General features: G+C 41.2%; 1 protein-coding gene across 2 annotated transcripts in view; it reads left to right on the top strand.

The window, feature by feature from the left end:
• Positions 1-15,833, top strand: part of LOC138493248 (uncharacterized) — a 387,082-nt gene that overhangs the window by 123,954 nt on the left and 247,295 nt on the right. The gene's annotated exons all lie outside the window — the stretch shown is intronic.

Here is a 15,833-nt window from a genome sequence, read left to right as displayed (position 1 = left end):
ATGGCCTGGATATTGGCCAATGGGGGAGTTCTACATCACTCCCCAGGATACAATACATTATATAGGGGATGAAATTCTGCGTTATATAATAAGACAATATTTTTGCCTACAGACTGTTTTTGCAAGATAGTGCAATTGAGCCGTGCACAAAATCTGTTGCACTGTTATTATTATTATTATTACTAATATTATTATTATTATAGATGTAATCCTCCAGGGCCTATTCTATGGCCCTCCATCTCACTGAGACTTGTATTGCTTCGGGTTGTGTGATCACTAATGTTACAGATAAAACAAAACAAGATGGCAATTAAAAGAAACGGTTTGATACATCTGCACTCCCTATGAACTTATTTCATACATGAAACGGGACAACAACCACCAAGCCAAAAGGTCCAGGGCATTTCCTTCAAAGTATGCAAAACTTCAATTGTGCCATAAAAAAAGAAGAAACAACAGGAGGCAAATGAGGCTGACACCATCCACTTTCCCACACACAAAAACCATTCAATAAATGATAAACTACTTATGATGTTTTAGTTATGAAACTGCATTAAACACAGTTAACCTGCAACATGAATTTGGATTAGTTAAACTGCAATGAAATACAGCCTTGATTCATAAAACCTCATAAAAGAATATACTGTCATTTACTATAATGGTATAATTAGACAGAAGAACATTTCCCACATTTCACACCTGTTTTTACAACGAAAGGTGCCATTAGTATATCATTTAAAGAATAGTATGACAGGCGTTAATATAAATAGCAAATATGTTATATTAAATGCGCTTCTAAATCTCAAACTTACGCCCACCCGGGCACCACGGCTTTGAAGCACAGAGAACAAACACCAACACTATTTCTAAAGCGTAGTCCAAAAAATGAAAATGGGCCTCATTATAACGGTACCGGTCCGGTAACCATGGTACCGGTATGCCTATGGGCACTGTTTTTACCCGTCCGGCACAGTACAACTCTGTGGACGGGTGCCGTCCCGCCTGCCAGGGTCAGACCTGCCGGGTGGAACGGCACCCTCATGCAGAGTTTCACAGAAGCACCGGCACCTTTATAATCGGTGCCGGTGCTTCCGTGGTCCCCAAATGGGAATGGGGACTTACAAAATTACCGGTGACTGACTTTCCGGCCACCTGGATTGTAATACCCCGATGTTACCGGAAAGTCAGGCGCCAGTAATTTCTTTCGGGTCTGGAGGCAAGCCACCGGTATCACCAGCAGGCTTTCTGACAGACCCGTAATGAGACCCAATGACTCTATAAAGGTTTTGATTTGGTGCCTGAAAGGTAAACTGATTGTTTATAGTTCTCAGGGTTTGGGGAATACTGCTCTGTAATTTAGCTGCCTGTACAGAGAAGGATCTGGCATCAGCTTTTCTATAATTGTATTTTGGGATATGAAGCATTTGCTTATTCTTTGAGCATGAAGAGCAGTTAGGCTGGTATTTTAGAAACTTTCTGATCAAGAAAGAAGGTCAAGATTTATAGAGAGAATCATGAACCAGGCAAAGCGCTTTAAAATGGATGTCTTGGGCCACCAGCAACCAATGTAGCAGACAAGCTTGCCGGGGTTATGTGTTTTCTGCAAAAGTAGTTGGGCCCCTGAAACCTGCATACTTGGCATTTTACCGAGTGCAATTCTTGGAAGGTCCGGAGAAATGAGGCTTCCTTAACCCATACGTGATACAGTTAATGCATTGACGACCATCACTTTTTGGGGCAAGCTAAAAAAACATGAAATCTTTTTAGAGTAATAAGGTGAACAAATGCACGCTGTAGTAATCGAATTACTAGATTCCTGATACATGTAAGGGGTGGGTGGTAGGCCTAAATCTGTTGGCCATTGTGCAAGTTTCTTTGGGGTCCACAAAGCATGACTTCAATATCTGGGCCATTACATTTGACACAGGTATGATTCATGGAATCCTGTATACTTGAAATGCTTTGTGTAAAGCTGGTGTTCTAACGTTTCCACCCTTGTCAAGAGTCAACAGCATCCGTGTATCGTTAGCATATGTGAAAAGTTGCATGCCGAAAGCGTGGAGTATTTTGGCCAGTGATTAGATTGACTGCATGAGCAGATTAAATAAAAATGGTGACGACGCAGAACCTTTCGTTACACTGACTGAGCTGATGGATGTAGAGGATTTAAATCCTCACAATTCAACTGACTGGGAGTGACCTGATGACGGGATTGCATCGATTTGTGAGCAATATTAGTAATGCCAAGACGTAACAGCTAGCCAATCACGATTCTATTGCCAAAGGCATTGAAGGCAGCTGAGAGGTCTAGCAATACCAATACACTGGCCCGCCTCTACTAGTCAGCAACCTAATATCATCAGCCATGTATGTAATTACTAGCTCTACGCCCATTCCTGGTGCAACCCTGTTTGACAGACATCCACATGCTTTTGAAGGTGGTGTGTTGCCACAGTTCCCAAAATGTTTCCCCAATAGGGTAGATGAGATATAGGACAGTAATTCAAAAACTCTGTAGCACTGTTTATATTTTTCAGGCAATGCCATAATTAGTTACAATACAGAAAAGAATACACTGATTGTGCACTCCCTAAGGTCAAATAGTTTTGGAGGATTTCTATAACACAGTTGCCTTAACTTGGGACGCGGGGGAGAGTAATACTACCCTGGCACAAGGTGGAGAATAAATGAAAAGGAAGAAGAGAGTGCTAATGAATAGGGACCCTCGTGTCCCCTGCACACCTCTATACTTAAATACAGTCAGAATTCATATACACAAAGGTGATTAGAATGTTTATTCGGTATATTTGCAGTAATGATTCGAAGAGAATGTTTTTTCAAGAAAAAACAATTATTTTAATACAACTAAAAGTATGTTGAAGCTCAACGCGTTTCGGGATTTCCCTTCATCAGGAGCAAAATGTCATCATTTCCAATAATTGTTCAGAACATTTCAATCTTCCTGTTCTACAAAGTAAATGAAATATATTTAGAAAAGTAATCTAATAGATATCAATCAAATCATACCAAAGTACAAATTCTTTTATAATCTCCTGTGGTCATGAGTAGTTATTCACCTGGATTAAAGAGAGATGCGACGCTCGCTTTCAATTGTGTTCCAATTCGAAGTAACGAAACCTCAATGGGACCTTCTATATTGGTCGTATCACCTCTGAATATTGCTGTCACACTGAAAAGACAGGGGAAAATACTAAACTCACATATGTGACAATTTGCTGGGCACTAGAGAATGGATTGTTATAAAGTAGCCTTGCCTCTAACGAATGTACCAATTATATGCGCCTTTGGATGTTCAATCGTATTTATGTGTCCAAAAAGAGTAGGTAACACACCTCACTAATGGGAAAAGATAGAGAAATTCAGAATCTCTCTGGTTGAAACCTAGTATATGATGAAATATGCTAAAATATGCTAAAAAAACATTTTTGGGCTTACCTCTACTAGTGTCAACCGTAGAGTGCAGTAGGTATAGCAATAGAACTTGCATTGATCAGTAGTGGCGAGTCACATTCCTCATGAAAAAGCTGCAATATCTGAGAACGGCATATACATGCCGATCAGTACATGACCGCACATATGAAAATGTAACTCTAAGTGCAGCTCCATCTATAGTAGGAATCTATACTGGTTAGCAGTTATTACAAAAGTTGTGTAGAAATCACTCTTGCTGGAACAGCAGATTCTGTATGTATCATTAGCGAACGCTACTGTCAGTGATTTCAAAAAGGTTGTTATTTAACTGAACCTGATTCCTTGACGTCATCACGCTCGTGCGTGATTACGTCACAATGTCAACATTATTCACAACCGTGAAAGCCGATGGTCCATAATCATGAGAGGAAAAGACTTTAAAATTGTAAATGTAAAACTCTGCAACAAGCAGAGCATAGCTGCCTTTTCTATATTTTGTAATTAACTGTCAGGTAAAGACCATCTTCCCGAGCAGGACTCTATAAAGATTCCTTCCCGTATCTAGTTGAATGTCTCTGGGATGAAGAATGTTCTCTACTGAGGTCACTGCTCAAGGGATAGTGTGGTAGAAAGCTTGTTTAAATTCTACAAAGGTAAAAACGTAGGTAGACTTATGGAATAAGAAATCCAGTTGTATAAGTACTCACTAAACCACATACACAATCTATCCGCACTATCAAATAGGTCCATACTTTAAACTGGAGGGGCTGTCGGTCTTCTAGTTACAATTTTCTCTGTCCAGTCTGTACTTTAAAAGGATACAATACCATACAACATAAATCAAAAGAATCCAGAATGGCATTTATAAACAATCAGTAGTTCTTGATGAACATACTTTTGCTGTGGAATTAGGATCTATATAGAGTTGGTTCACCATTGGGATACATATACTTTAATGTGGTCCCTAACTTCTGGTCACAACATTCTGCATAGGAATGCCCCAAATTAAAACTCCTCATTCATACCTGTAAGGTTCAAAGAGTCAACTTTGTCTATCCATAAAAGTTCTCGTTGTGTCAATTTCTTGGTCAGGTCCAGACCTCTTGTGGATCTATATACTACTTCCAATATGACACTGCGTTGTTGCACTACTGAATGTTTTTTATCAGTGAAATGTCTGGGCACTTGTGATTTGGTGTTGTGTGTGCTAATGTTGCTCTTAAACTCGTTCCATCTCTCTTTTGCGTTCCTGGTAGTCTGACCTACATACGAAATGCAACATGGGCAACTGAGCCCGTAGATGATATTACTTGTATCACATGTAGGTAGGAAGGAACCAATCCATGTCACCCTACAGATTACCAGAAGGCGATAAAGAGATGGATGACGATCGGTGACTGAGTCCCTCTTGTTGTTTACAAATGCTGCATTTTGAACCCTGGAACAAGGTAAAAAAAAGAAGGAAGGCAATCATGCATAAGGGGCACTGGAATTGTCAAGAGCAGTGTTTATCAAAGCTCTAACAATTGTATGATGGGAGTTGTGGGAAAGGTAAGCTAAAATCCTTTTAAGTTGATGAAGTTTAAAATACACTGCTCTGGTAACAGCACTTATTTGGGCCTTCAGACTGAAATCAGCCTCCTAAATCATTCCAGATTTCTTAACAGAGAAGAGAAGGCTGTCCTTAAGCCAAAGCAAGTAGGTGGGGATAGAATTTTTTCACGCTAATTATGAAGATGGCATGCCAAGAAACAGTACCTCGATCATAGCTGCATTGAATTTTAGCCCACTCTAACCAAGCCAAAATATCAGAAATCGAGGAAAAATGTTCAACCAGCATATAGATCTGTGTGTCATCAGCATATGAATAATATATAAAATTATCATTTCTGAGTCACACCAAATAAATAAAAGGGGGGGCAAAGATGAGTCCTGCTTGGCATTGCAATCCACAGGCACTGTTCCATGAAAAATAGACTAACCTTCACTCTTGACTAACGATTATTTAAAAATGAGCTGGACCAATCTAAAGACACTCAGGTGGCATGAGGCACTAAACCAAATTCATTAATAAGTAGTGTATGGTCCACATGTAATGAACGTTGCAGAGATGTCCAGCAAAACCTTGAGGGAAAGAGCTCCCTCATCCGCTGTGTCGAAATGACTACTGCTGCTCTGCAGGAGTACAACGATGACTAGTGGCTAAACAGCCTACACTAGTATACACAAACAATGATCCCAATCATAAAGGTGAAACAGCCAAGAGATTTACCTCATAGGTGCAAATGGATGGCTTAGCAGTCACTAGCCTCCCAAAAGTGGATTGTTTGACAGCATTGAACAAGGCTTAGGTATGCCGTATTTTTGGGTTGAACCATGCTCATAGGAATTGAGTTGTCCAGGTCAAGGCATTGAGTTGGGTTTGAAGTGGGGTTCTGTCCGGTTCGAAGGTGGTGTTCGAGCAATGCAGTCCGGCCAGCTCATCAGGGTCAGTTCAAAGGTTGAGATGGTTCGACACAATAGTTACTGCTTGGTCAAGTCAATGAGTGACATGATACTTCCAGTGGTTTGAGTCACGGTCCGGAGCAGTTCAATGCAGTGATTCCAGTGGCTCAATGCATTGTTCAAAGAGGCTCCAGTGAGACGTCATCCACAGCAGCAGTCTAGTTTTCCAGACATAAAGGTAACATGCTCTACTGGCACAATGCAGAATCAAGCTGGTCCGATAAATGCAACATTGGAAGGGTGGAAAAGAGAAAAACACAGAACACCACGATTGAGAAACCCTTCCTCCACCCTTTCTGCTCTCACTGTCCTAATCCCACACTCTTCCCAAGCCAGCAGTTTTAAAGGCCCTTTAGTATGAAATGCCCTGTTGTGAGGCTGGCTCATTTTGTTAGGTCCATGCCTCTTTGGATTATAGTTATCAGGATTCTTCTACTGGGAGTTTCCTGGGCTATAGAGATGTGCTTTCCGACCTCACAAAGGATCAAGGAGAGGCAGTTCCCCTGCCTATGATCAGACTGGCTGCAGCAGAAACAGGCATTCTAGTTAGAATACACAGACCCCTTCCGTAGCTGGCCTGTGCTCACCGGGTTGACATATGTATGATACAAACCTGCTGTGGCTTTAATATTTGTGTGCACTATCACTCACCATTACAAAACTCTGGTATGACTTATTATTAGCGATCACTCTGGCACTAGACTGATTGTTCTTTAAATTATTATGGTTTTGGGTCAGAGGTTCAGATTTAAATGCAACCTCTGCCTGCAGTTACTTTGGTATCACAGCAGCTGTCCAACAGGGCACATAAGGCCTTTGAACCTGCTCTGTGCCACTGGAGATCCAGTGCTGAATATCAGGAGATGTATGCAGCAGGGCAGAAGAGTACACTATGCTTTTGGCATGAAGCTTTCTAGAAGAGGAGTCTGTTTAGCAGACCACCCTTTCCGAGATAGAATTACCTGCATCACTTTATTATTTATTACAAATCTAAACTAGGGCTTTCACACCCTCGCTAGATTGCAATTCCTCACATCTACTTCCAGACAAAGGTCAGTCTCAGTACAGTGCTTTGGGGCAAACCAACTGTCGGCAATCCAGGATATTCTTATCTTCAACAGGCTTCTGTAATTGAGAGGGGACAACTTTCTCGAGAATCTTAGAGAACCAGGGTAGCCTAGTGTTAGGCCTATAATTAATAAGTAATGAAGCATTGCAAGATTGTTTCTTCAGTAACAACGACGTAAGAACAGATTGCTTCAGTATTGCCCTGTCTTTTCAATTATTGAATCTACCTTTTCTGCATATGTTTTACCACTGATGTTCAGCTTACATTCTATGAATTAAAAGAAAGCTTTTAGGTTTTCAACAAATTGCATATGTCTGAAATAGAGAGTGGTTGAAAGTTAAAGAATGGACCGGTAGTAGGTTGTAATGAGTAAATATATCTACCAGCTTCATTGATATCAGTTGTCTGACGAATACATGGTTGAATGGCTCTCATCTTTTTGAAAAAGAAGGTATTACATTCATTACAGTGTTCTAATGATGGTGTAGTGCTTCCCTAGACCCAAGAAGGAGTGTTTCTGTGTTTTATTTGAAAAATACTGATTCTTATTAATAAGAAAATCTCTTTTGGCTAAACATAGCTTTGCCAAAGACCATAGTTAAGTAACTTTTAAGTTCAGTAAAGGCATTTTGCAAATGAGGCACACCCTCTAAAGAGTACTTTATCATGTGTTAACAGGGGAAGCATGGCATTATATTATGGCCAAAGGTGGGCTGTTGAGAAGGATTACGGTATAAAGGTTTTATTACTGTCTGGCATCTGAAGCAAGAGGGTATGACAAAAGAATTGAACCAGCTAACTAGGCCGGGATTGTTAACATCAAGATCGAACTTGCCATCCAGTGTGTTACCATGAAGTAGTGCCTTGTGATCTCAGCCAACCTGTACATGCAGATCTCTTGTATGTATGGTGAGGAAAGAGAAGCAATCAGTAATGGGAGCTGGAGGGATTCATTGCTGTGAAGTCTTATGATCCTATGAAAGCACCAAACACAATGCAATATTGTTTTCCGTGAGGAGGAATGGAAAAGAAAAACAATAATGAGACACAGAGACATTAATAAGAGTGTACCCTTGTGATGTTTGGCCAGGGTATATTTTGAGCTATGATTGATTGCTGACAAACAATTTGGTACTGGCAGATGGAAAGACTTAATACAGTACAATCTTTTGATTATGCCCAAGGAGTATGTTGGAAGGCCTTGTTTTCCTTGAGGAGTAAAGAAAGGTAACTACACACAGAGGTGAAGGGATTAAATGCAGTGCAGGACTGTGGTCTTTGGGAAACAGTATGTTCTGAGCAATTGTGCTAGAACCAAAGCGGTAGGGATGGGAACACACACAATGGAAAGTTAATGTAATACAAGCAGCCTTGCAATCTTTGGAAACAGTACACTCTGAGCTCTAATACTCACATTGTTTTGCTCATTCTTCTCTACTTTTATACCTCTCTTTTTCTAGCACATCACACTCTTAGCAATTGTCACTTTTCTTAAATCTCTTTCAAAAACATATTCTTTACATACCCTCTATTGTTTGTAGGGCTTGCGTGCTTGTGGGTAGAATTCAGTATTATCAATCGCTGATAGGTGGGATTTCTGTCGGAGTCTCTTGGCAAAGGTGTGGTATTATATTGTATGTTCTTGTGTAGTTTTATTGTTGATGATTAGTTCAAAGGTATCATTCAATCTGTGCCTTGTGCAGTCTGTTGGGTGTATGCATGTGGGTATGTGCATTTGACTGCTGTTGGGGTTGGATGGCAAGTTAACAATGGGCATGTTGATGTATGGCTGCCATCTGGGGTTCCTTAACCAAATCCTGCCAGCCCATTTTGTCAAAGTCGCTTTACCTTATCCCATGGCACGTTTACCTCACTGCCTACAGCCCCTTTTAACACATCTCCCTTTTGTATTAATGTGTATTTGTTTTTATTGATTTGTATAGCGCTTTCACCAAGGCACTTGACAACAATGGTACAACATTAAGGTAGATCATTTACAATAATCATTGATTCAAAGACAGAGCATATGATTTAAGGGCAACACGAAATGAAGAAAGGGTGGTTAAGGACTGATTAGATGGCGGTAAGGAATTCCAATTTTGTAGGTGTTTATAATGAAAAAGAACAAAAGTGGGGTATGGCACAGGGAGGCTTGAAGGCAGCTAACAAGTGGAGTGATTCAGATTGTAAAGAATGGATAGAGACATTGATGGAGATAAGAAAAGATAGATAGGAGGGGCAGGCATGAATACATTTAAAGATCATGCATAGCAAGAGCCCCCATGAATCACAAGCCAAGAGATAGATTGGAGAGAAAGGGAGATAGACGTATGAAAGGAAAGACAAGGAAGAGTGCCAACAGCAGGGATCGATTTTAGAGGAGCAAGACTATAGTGGGAAAGGCCAATTAATAAGCCAGAAGAATACTCAAGATGTGATGGAACCGAAGAGGCAATTAGAAAATTATTTGAGTGGTAGGATAGAAAAGGATGACCTTTCCAAATGTTTTAGAGAGGATATCGACAGGAACAAGATACTTTAGAAATGTGGTCTTGAAAAGACAAGGAGGCGTCAAAGATAACTGCAAGATTTGGTGCAAATGGACTGAAGGGAATAGTTGAGGGTGAGAAGAAAACAGAAGAGGGAGAAGAAATTGCTGAGATAGATGAAGCAGGGAAGAATACGATTTCAGACTTAGATGCATTTACGTGAAGGTAGTTAGGATGCATTCGGGATTGGATGGCCAAAAGACAACCAGAAATAGTTGGATGAACAGAATAAGGCGAGAAAGAAGCCAGACAACTTAATAATAGTAGCAGGAGGGGAGGTGTAGAGGGCAAAGAAAAGGACCAATAACAGAGCCTTGAGTAACACTGAGACATAGGATTGAAACCATTGATGAACCAAACTAGAGAATCCCAAAGATGAGAGAGTGGCTAGAAATAAAGCACAATACAAAATGTCGAAAGCAGCTGATAGGTCAAGAAGTATAAGAATAGAGGAGTGTTTAGCATGACAGGCATAGCGTATAAAATCCGATACAGAAAGAAGAGCAGTTTCTGCGGAATGTAGAGGACGAATGCCAGACTAAAGTGGAGCAAGAAGAAAGTGATGGTCAAGGTCAGTAAGAGACCTGAGTGTACATAAGCCATTGCAAGATTTTAGATAGGTATGGCCAAAGTGATATTGGGTGATATTTATTAGGAGTTGATACATCAAGAGTAGGTTTTTTCAGGACTGGTGAGATAAAAGTCTGTTTGAAATTGGAAGGAACATATGAAGTAAACAGTGAAGTGTTCAACAGTGAAGTAAGAATGGGGATTATGTTTTGAACAACTTTGGGAATAAGAGAAGAGGGGACAGGAAGGAGTAGAGATGTGGCAGGAGGAGCTTAAGTGAGAAATTGTGCTGTATCAGTGTCCGAGAGAGAAAGAAGAAAAAATAGAAAGCGTTTTGGACAAGGACAGACTGGTGGGACAGTTAGTAGAATTGGCGCATACAGAAACGGACGATTAAAAGTTAGACACCTTTTCATCAAAGTAAAGAGCAAAGTCTGAGAGGAAAGGTGAGAAGAAGAGGAAGGCTCAGTTGGAAAAGGAGAGCAAATGAAATTCAGAAGCTGGAAAAGGCGAAGAGATTTCTTCCAGCGTTGAAGCACTTAGTCCCAATTACTGGATTCCTTTTTCAAGCCCAGTTGTGCCTTGCTCTATGTTTGCAGTCTACTTGCCACTATTGATCCCGATACTGGCCCACCTCCATTTCCCATCCTCTGGGGGAGAATCAGGCAACGCAATCCTCTGTCTTCTCTGCCACAGGCCATCGTCAGCTTAGCCACGTGTGAATGGGAGACCCTATTAGCCCCTATCATTCCCCATCCCTGCTCACATCATCATGTGTTTGCCCTTAGTTCCCCACCTCTCTCCTTACCTCTTTCTCCACTGTATGCTGTCAATCTCTCCTCCGCCTCCCGGCATCCACCTGCTCATCTTTTGAAGCATGCCACAAACCATGGTTTTTCATGCAAACAGTTGTTCTTATTGAAATGCAAGCATGCAAAGCTTGTCTGGCAGCAGAAATAACAATTAGCCTTTTACTGAAGGTGGCTTTTCTGGAAATGTAGTACATGAAAGGGTGGGGTGTTCCTCATATGGTACATGTGGAGTTTAGAATGGTATACCTTCAGTCGTGCATTTCTGATCGCTTAGATTTGATTGTGAACATTGTCTGGTCTGGGGGTAGAGTCAGCATAGAGTGGATGAGGTACACTTCGTGATTTTGCTAGACCAATGCTGATGTATTGTCAGGTTTAGTGGATTGGATATGGAGGTATTTTTATAGGGATTGTCCTGGTAGAGACATCATGTGTCAGCATTGTGTAGGAGTTGTGTGGCGAGTTAGTGTGTTGGGTCTGTGCTTCCTGTGTGGTGTTTGTGAGAAAGGGTTGCTAGTGGGGATAGATGAGTGTGGGCCGTATTATTACAGTTATAGCCAAATGTGTGTTTGTGTTGACTCAGGCTGCAAAATGAACACCACACAACGTATGGGGAGTACTAGAGCAGAATACTTTGTGAACTTGAATGAAGTTAAAACCAGAAAACCACAACAATTTTAATCAAAATGTGAGATAAGTGAAAAACTGTAATCGCACTTAAGATAACAACAGAGAGTAAGAGATTATTATTGATGTCATGGAAGCGAGCTTAAAGTCCATGAAAAGTCTGCGATTCTTCTTTAAGTATGTAGAGAAGTGTTCCTCATTGTGAAAACTAAATGTCCAGTTATTAATAGTGGGCAATAAAACCAATGAAATCTGTGTTATAACATTGTATTTGCCTCATCCACTAATAAATAAATGTTCCTAGAGATGAGAATACGTTATCCGTATAGCTGCATTTTGACCGCCACCACCATCTTCTCTATAAATTACCTATTGTGGAGCACATTTCCTGAATATGTTTTTGTTGCTTCAGCTGCCCTCCTAGTATTACACTGGAGGTAGGTATTTAGAATATGAGTAAAAGAACCAGGAGATATCCATCATGCTGTAATGTAATTGTGAAGGATTGTCTTCCGGCGAGGTGCAGGTAATACATATCAGAAAGGGTAGTCTGTTAAACATACCCCACTTTCAGAAAGCTCCATGCCAAAATAAGAGTGAACACCTGATCCCTACTGCATCATGCTCCTGATCCGCAGCTACTGCTCTTCAATGTGTCAAACAGGAAATTATATCGTGCCTACTATTGTAATGAATATATGTATATTGGCCTACGCCAAGCTGCTTATAAGCCGCTTGCGGAGAAATCCGTGTTGCAAGGTCCCGACCTTAGAATCTATGTAAGCCGCCATTTTAGGTCAATCCGCCATTTTAGGTTCTCTCTGCAAAGTCACCCTGTGAGCTAAAATGGTGGACAGTGTCATTGCGAAAATGTAACATGGCCGTCTTGACCTCTATCTATAAACTAATGTGTAACTTGCCTGCAGGCCACTTGTTAGGGTCATGAACTGAGACCTTGTCCTTTGTTGACCTGTGTGTAAAGGATTACTTGTGCCAATGAAGCTAATCCGCGAGCATATGTTAAGAACAATGTATCCAAATAGTGAACTGAGAACACTTGTTTAAACTACATTGTACAGATGTTTGAGAAGGTCTCTATAAGAAATCCTAAGGTACACTGTTACTATTGAGGCTTGTTGGTGAATACATTAAAAGTAAACCCTAAACGTACAGATGTGTGAACTCGGCACGAACCCTATATCGGTAATCAATTAACAAATATTAACTGGGAAATGGGTTGGATATCATGTTTTCAAAGGTATATAAGGTGCGACTATTCTAATGTACAGTCCCACTCACTGAGCACACCGAACCATGCTGGAGTTCGCTGTGTTGTATTGAGGGCCGATAGCTATCTGTTGCTTTGTCCTTTGAAACTGTTCAGTATAAAATAAAGATCTTTGTATGTTCCTTTGTAACCCATGTTCGGTGTATTTTCTTTTGGGGTACTCAGCCTCAATATTTTCTCTTTGTTTTCACAGTTGGCACCCGAATAGGAACTCTCAAGATTGATGCCGGATTGTCGAAGGTTGACACACGCTATCGGACCAGGATCGGACGGTGTGTCAAAATAAGGGGCCCCTTCTGAAAGAGATGCGACACCTCAGCAGCGCTGCACAACCCGATCCCTGGACAATTATCTTGTGGTCCCAGACGGCATCTTGACGAGGGTCCACTTATCGAGGCGGGCAGATTTGCCGAAATCACCAAACACGAGGTAAGACTAGTTAGGTAAGATTCTTTGTAATCCGATCGGACCTCCTTAGGATTCATCAGGTGAGTCGTGACCCGACTCTTAAGTATCCTGATAATTTGATTTGGTGCATTGTATCTGCAAATACAATTATTGACCAGGTAACACCAATATTTTGATATGCCTGGGAAATTGTATACCTGCTTCAGAGCGTTATTCCGCAGCGATAGGCAATCTTTGGAATTCAGCCATCCGGCACCACAGGAGGGGCCACCGGCTTGTACTATGTACTGTAAGCATGGCATTGGAAGTATAATGTTTAATGATATTTGGCACAGACAAACCAGACATGCCTCCGAACTTCAGTGGCCAATCAATGGTAGTTTTGAAATCCCTCGTATTGAGTATTTAGAGTCAATTTTGTTAAAGAAAAAGACTAGACCTGCAGCATTTGATGTTTTGCAGAATTGTAAAAAAGAAGCGTTACAGCAGCTAAAGAGTAGAGAAAAACATGCGCGCCGTCATAAAACGAACGCCGAAAAAGCGTTGTTATATGACCAAGATAAGCATTCTGAGTCGGCTACGAATATGGATAGGGCTTTCTCACTTGGCATTCAGAAAATCTATCCTTCTGAAGACCTTCATATGTTTCTGATGAATTTATTGATAAATTGTTAAATGAACAAAGGCCTGGTGCCTCTGCGCCACCTCCGTATGTTCCTCTTCCTGCCACTTTGCCTCTTCCTGCTGTTATTCCTGCTCCTCCTGCTGTTGTTCCTGTTGTTCCTGCTCCTCCTAATGTTCCTCTTCCTCCAGTCCTTGTTCCTCCGCCTGTTCCTCTGCCTCTTCCTATTGCACCAGTAACAGTACCTCCATTGAATTTGCCTGCTCCCCCTCTTCCAAGTGGTCCTGTACCGCTTGTAGTCGGTCAGGGTGCGGGGTCAAGGGTTGTCACTCGCAATACTGTACCTCCAGAGAAGAAACGTGATTTGATTGCATGGGCTAAGCATTGTATGGAGAGAGATGATCAAGCTAATGTTTTTCCCACACTTTCTAATATGGACAATTTTCCTGAGAAAAATGTTTTTATTGAAGGTTTAGGGATTCATTTATGTGAAATGTGGGGCAAATTAAATAATGCAGATCTCCCACAAGGGTTGAGGGATCTAAATACTTTAGCATTTTCAAGAGAAACTGTGTAGAAAGTACATAAGCATGTCGAGAGGTTATTTGAGTATAGGAAGGAGTTGGGAAGGTTACAGAATGAGGACGACGATGAGGGTAGTATGTATGTACAGAAATGGTTCCTTCCTTGTCGTAAATCGATATCCGAAGAAACACAAATTTGTACGGAAGATGCGATTAGATGGATTTCAGATATATCGATAACTCCAGTTGAAGTATATGACACATATAGTGAGTATACGCCAGAAATGCAGAGGAAAGTGATACAGGTAATGATAGAGTACCGGCAGGATGATTGTGTGAAAATAAAGATTAGTTGTCTCACAGAATTATTGAGTATTTATAAGAGAGCTTTTTCACTTGACACTTCTTCGACTGCTTTAGCGCTCGACTAGGCTCTGTTGCTTAGTAAGCGTTCTCAGTTGCCTACTTCTCAGTTTCCTATGAGAGAGGTTCCTCTGACATTTGTCCCAAGGGTTGAGATTGCGGCAGACCCTGCAACGAATACGGTTGCTGTGAACATTCCTGCACATTATTTATCACAGTTTGTTCACGTCCCGTTCTCAAGACAGGAAGTGAATACCATTAGACAATCTATTCCTGACATTAGGAAAAATCCGACAGGATTCTATAAAGAAATAGAGTCTGTCTTGCAGTCCTCAGTGTTCACCTTGGGTGATATTGATCTGTTATTTCCTGTACTCCTGACCGTAGATTTGTGGAAACAGGTTAGGACTATAGATGATGTACCAGGGTTGGGATATACATGGGCTAACATGATTAGACTCGATGGAGAAAGACCAGCTGGTGAGAGACCGTCCTAGGTGATACTAACATTGCCTGATAGAATCATTGCAAAATTGAAAACCATAATTCCCGAAAAGAGAATTATTTGGGACAAGCTTACAGCCTGTGTCCAAGGGAAATCTGAGGGTGCTACCGAGTTCTTCAATTGGTTCGAACAGGTATTCTCGGATTTCAGTGGACAAGACTTAGGCACAGAGTCTGGCAAAAGATTATTTGTGGACAAAGTTGTGCGTGATTTGAAGACTAAAGTATTATTACAGCAAATTGTTAGAGACCCTAGAGGGGGTAGTTCACAGATTAGAGGTCAGTTTGTTCCACGAGAGAATGTACCCTTGGGTCCTGTGAAAATTAACCAGTGTGCCTATTGTCGGCAAGAGGGTCAATGGCGTGCACAATGCCCCGTCCTTCGACAAAGGTCGAATAACACATTCGGAAATATGGGTAGACGATCCAGAGGTCGCCCGGGTACAGGGGGCCCTGATAGAGGTCAGTTTACACAGGATCCACAGCAACCTTTTTCGCAGGATAATCAGGTACCAGGTGTGGATACTAGAAACATATTTGATCATCCTTCTGCTGCTTAC

This window comes from Ambystoma mexicanum, chromosome 10 (assembly GCF_040938575.1).
Source record: "Ambystoma mexicanum isolate Mex_15411 chromosome 10, UKY_AmexF1_1, whole genome shotgun sequence".
Classification (NCBI taxonomy): domain Eukaryota; kingdom Metazoa; phylum Chordata; class Amphibia; order Caudata; family Ambystomatidae; genus Ambystoma; species Ambystoma mexicanum.
The sequence above is the reverse complement of the archived record's forward strand: the minus strand, read 5'-3'. Positions and strand labels throughout refer to the sequence as shown.